We start from the raw sequence: 5,051 nt of genomic DNA, 5'->3' as shown, positions 1-5,051 counted from the left end.
GGGTCATGAGTGCGAATCTGTCATGGCATAATTTCCTTTGGCAAGAAATTGATCCATAACTGAATTATAAAAAAAAATTGATCCATAATTGTGCTGCCCTCAATCCAGGTGAGGTAAATGGGTACCTGGCAGGAAGGGGAAATGCTGAAAAGGTTGCAGGGCTAAAGCAAGGGTAACAGTGGCGGCATGAGCCAAATATCCTGAGGGGGCTCAATATGGCATATCGCATAAAATTGATTAAAAAGTAACAAGCGAGCAACTATTATGACATTTTCATTAGGGCGTACAATAGTAAAAATTTGTAATAGATTTTGAGATAATATTCAGAAAATAATATATTTCACCCTTATCCCTTTCCTTTATGATTTTCGGCAATGAACCCCCCCCCCATCGGTACACCAGTGCAGGGTTTTAATACCCAAGTCCAATTGGAAACGCAAAGGGACATTATATCATAATGTAATTTGAGCTATACAAGTAGTATGTTTCTATTATGGGTGTGAATATATAACGTCATACTATTCAAGTGAGATTAAACAATATTTCACCCCTCCCCCCAAAAAAAATAGATTCACTGCTTGGGTTTACACCAGTATTGTAATTTTTTTATTTTTTTTCCATCCTCTAAAATTATCTAATATGTCCGATTGTCCATCTGCTTTTAAGAAAGTGCAAACCAAATGAAAATCTTGCAGAGATTTGTTTTAGTAACATATGGCTAATCTGCTCCACATTTTGACAAAAATGGCATGAACTAGAAACACATGTAATGCACATCCACCTGGTGATAGCCCGGGAATATCTTTGTACGAATAACTTAAATAAACATAATACAAATGGGAAGATATCATTCAAAAGACCTTCTAGCAAAAAAAAATATGATCTAACCTAAAGGAGAAGGAATGCAATGTAAAGCCTTTGAATAAAAGCATAAAATGTTTTGACAAATCAAAGTAACTTACATTACATTTTTTTCGCGCTGTAAAGAGTGGACAAAGTACATGTACAATAGACATCAAGCACACATGACAAAATAACAAATATGAATTTTGGGCCCACTTGAAATGACCAAAAATCACATATCACCCCCAAAATTTCTCACTCCTCAAAGATAATCTTTTCCAAAATAAAAATAAATAAAAGGATTGTTATAATGCTGCATATTAATTTCATCAATAATTAACTACCATTGATATGATTATTATGATAATTGTATCTACGACAATAACCGCAAAGCACTAAGAAAGTACTAAGCATTGTTTGCGAAAAAGGCATTTTTAAACTTGGTATTTCTCATTTGCATTCCTCCCGGGCAATTCTATCACTCTGAACATGATTGATTTACATGAATGAACACATAACCAACGTTCCCCAATACCATGTACATCAAATTATCAAATAAGCAAATACATCTGGATTATTATATAAACAATGGATTAACAGTATATTTACACAAAGTATTTACAAAGCACTATCATCTGAGGCTCTTACGACTTGGGGCTTAGTATTTCCTTTCATTCATTTTCTAATATCATATTTTCATTCTATCATTTATTGAGGGAAATAGTAAATAAGTGAATATCCTTGAAATACGACCAATTTCAAAGAGGAACCGTAACAGTAACGCAGAAAATTGCAACTCATAGATGTGCAAAATATGAAGTTAAAATAGACATAAGCCTACCGTAATAAGAATAATACATAGACAGTGAATGGTATGAAAAACAGCATATCATTTAACTAAGACTTTGTTATGTTCATCAAATTCACTATTTTATATATTTGTTTAATAACAAAATGAAAATAATCTGTTTCAAGATGGAATAATTCATGCCTAAACATGTCAGTTATACCTTGGTCCCATTTGCTCTATATACGACAACCGTACAGCAAGTCAAAAACAGTCGTTTTAACAGTCAAAAACAGCCATTTTTAACCAGCTCAATGTAGGTAGTGTGAATAAAAATGAATAAAATGGCTGTTTTTGACTTGCCATTTGGCCGCCGTAGGGCAAATGTGGTCAAGGTATTAGTGACACAAAAAGCAGCACTGGACAGGAGTAGATTATGTCAGGCAAGCTTCTAATGTTATTATCTAAGACATCAATGATAACACAAATTGACTGATGTGGAATGTAAAATAAGTATTTCCAGAAAATCTAAGAATAATTTACAATTACCCAGCAACATAAAAAATGACAAAATTATGGGGAAAGTAAGAAACAACTAGTTGAATCTGTCTGATAATGAAATCATATCACATTATCACCATTGCTTAGATCAAAATCAGAAATAAAAGTTATTTTCCTCTTATTTTTTCTTTGAAACATAGGATAGCTAAATTACAATAAGTGTGCTCTTTTCTTACATTAGATATCTAAAACATCGGCCTTATTTATAAACAATTGTCATTTGATTTGTAATAAGATGTACTTACAATTCAAAATCTCTATTTTTAGTAAAATGAATTTAATGTATTCTTAATCATGTGACAACTTAAACATTATTTGCTATCCCTTTTAATTCATTCTCTACAATATGCTTCCTTCAAACGTTCAATTTAATATCACTGTGGCACAATAGCGAAGGGGTGTCAAAGGTGAATTCGGCAGTCTGACTAAGCAATCCAAGCTATCTCAAACATTCTGTAAAAAATAGGGAGGAAAGGCATTAAAGGATATGATAGAAATGGATGAATTTAAAAACAAAAACAAATAAAAATGTATCATCAACTACACCATTGATATAATGTATGGAAATGGAAAACAACTGGTGTCAAATACGATACATATGTCTGACTTTACAGAACAATCACAACTATGAAAATCCAAAATAAGGTAATCTCAAGATTTTACTGGGCTATTTTCCCGGGTTATTTCAAAAGTATGATTTTTTCTTGATATATATGAGGCTTTGAGAAAGTATAGTGAAAATTATTTATCCGAGGTTAGTCTGGCAATAGTTATATTACCAGTCTAACAGAGGATTAATAATTCTACTATATGCTTTTGAAGGAAACACCTGATGTATTTGTTTTATATCCTACATTTAGTAAATTAGAACCAAAATCTACATGTATGTGCTGAGCTTGCAGAGTCCGGTTAACTTCACCCAACTGACCTACTTCCAATCGCGCTCAGTGGAACAAAGATTAGTGCCTGCGCTGATACATCACGGGACTTGCCCAGGAGAGGAAGCTCGCTGACCAGCGCACAAAAGAGATAAGCTGAATATCCAGTTTTCTGAAATTTGGTACAGCGAAATATATTGAGGTCTGACATCATGAAAAATCGTAGTTGGAATATATTTGGTCATATGATCAGATGCTATTTGAACCAATCACTATACAGGATATTATCTATGTAGGATGTAATGTATTTTTACTAGTATCATGATAAATGATGTCCTATGCAATCACAATTTACTCTGATATTAATCAGAAGTAAAGTATGCCTATCAATTACATCAAATAATAAATTATTTAACATTATTTACAGATATGATCAAAGATCAATGAAAACCCCACTTGGCCTGCCATACTCCAATCTTTCATAAAATCATGCAAAACTACATGGACAGATTCATGCAATGGTCTCTGCAACTACCGGTAATACCTTGTAAAAGCCAAGTTCACATGGGCTTTGATTTGTGAGTGTCGTCAAATCTCCACCACAATTACATATTTTTTTCTCACAAGTTTTAACCATAGTGAACCAGGTTTTTGAAATTGGACAGATGGTTGCAGAGTCAAAGCATATTTTGTTATTACACATTTGCTCAAACAATTGCATACTTAAAGGTGTGAGTCCAATAATACATTGGGTATGCTTTCTTTTACCTGGTGACAGACATACAGCAATACCATAATCACTGTTATGATAAATTTGCATTATTATTATTATTTTACATTTTTAGGCATACAAGGAAAAGGTTTCTTTCCTCCCCGAAGCCTCACCACATATCATCATTAAAAGTGCATTATGGGATCTGGATGTCTCCAAAGCCTGGAGATTGTGAACAACAGATGGTGATATACTTGACCCTGAAATAGTATCTGAAGAGTACCATACCCAATCAAAGGCCTTAAAATGCATTGGTCACAACAATGTCTGTCGAATCCATGACACATGCTCCGGCGACGATTGCTCCGGTGACAAATGCTCCCCAAAAGGCGACATTTGCTCCGCGACATTTGCTCCTCGACATTTGCTCCGCCGACATTTGCTCCGCCAACTGTTGCTCGGCCGACAGTTGCTCCGCCGACAGTTGCTCCACCGACAGTTACTCCGCCGACAGTTGCTCCACAGACAATTGCTCCACATTTAGCGACAAATGCTACCCGAACGACACATGCTCCGGCAACAATTTCTCCGCCAATATTTGCTCCGCATGTATATAGGGACAGTTGCTCCACCGACATTTGCTACGCATGTAGGGACAAATGCTCCGCCAATAGTTGCTCCGTCCACAATTGCTCCATCGACAGTTTCTCGGCATGTTGCTTTAAAAAATACATGTAAGACCTAAATAAAATACCTGCGACGAATGCTCCTCGAATAACAATTGCTCTGCTCACGATTGCTCTACTTCCAGTTACTAGGCCTAAAAGAAAACAAGACACTTGCTCTGACGAAAATATCTGTTATATCCTTTTGCGTTACATAATTTTTGTATTGTTCTGTTTTACCATTCAAGTTGTTGTGCCACTTTATATCACAGGCGAATCCAGGGGGCAGCGCCCCCCTTATTGGCGGACCAAAAAAAACATAAAAAAGGGGGAAAAAGAAAAAAAAACAGGGAAAAGAGAGAAAAAAGAAGAGGAAGACGTAAAGACTTGGAAAATAAAAAGAATCTCTTATATTTCACTATATATAATTTTCGCTCGCACTTCGTGCTCGCATTGCCTGTTAGTTGATTTACATATCTTGATTAATATGGAGCTTAAATATCAAGTTTGGAAGTCAATATGCAAAAGATATTTCGCCGCGGAAATCGAACTTTCATTATTTTGTTTGATTAACAAATTGATTGTTTTAAAGTGATTTTTAAAAA

General features: G+C 34.8%; 1 long non-coding RNA gene across 1 annotated transcript; it reads right to left on the bottom strand.

Moving 5' to 3' along the window:
* Positions 1 to 276: 276 nt before the first annotated feature.
* LOC121407073 lies at positions 277 to 3,241 on the bottom strand. The gene is made up of 2 exons (XR_005968865.1): positions 3,120 to 3,241; positions 277 to 2,644 (listed from the first exon to the last, which is right to left on the bottom strand). It is a non-coding gene; the product is annotated as an uncharacterized LOC121407073 (long non-coding RNA).
* Positions 3,242 to 5,051: the final 1,810 nt, after the last annotated feature.

Source organism: Lytechinus variegatus, chromosome 1 (genome assembly GCF_018143015.1).
Source record: "Lytechinus variegatus isolate NC3 chromosome 1, Lvar_3.0, whole genome shotgun sequence".
NCBI lineage: Eukaryota > Metazoa > Echinodermata > Echinoidea > Temnopleuroida > Toxopneustidae > Lytechinus > Lytechinus variegatus.
This window is presented reverse-complemented; position numbering and strand designations above follow the sequence as displayed.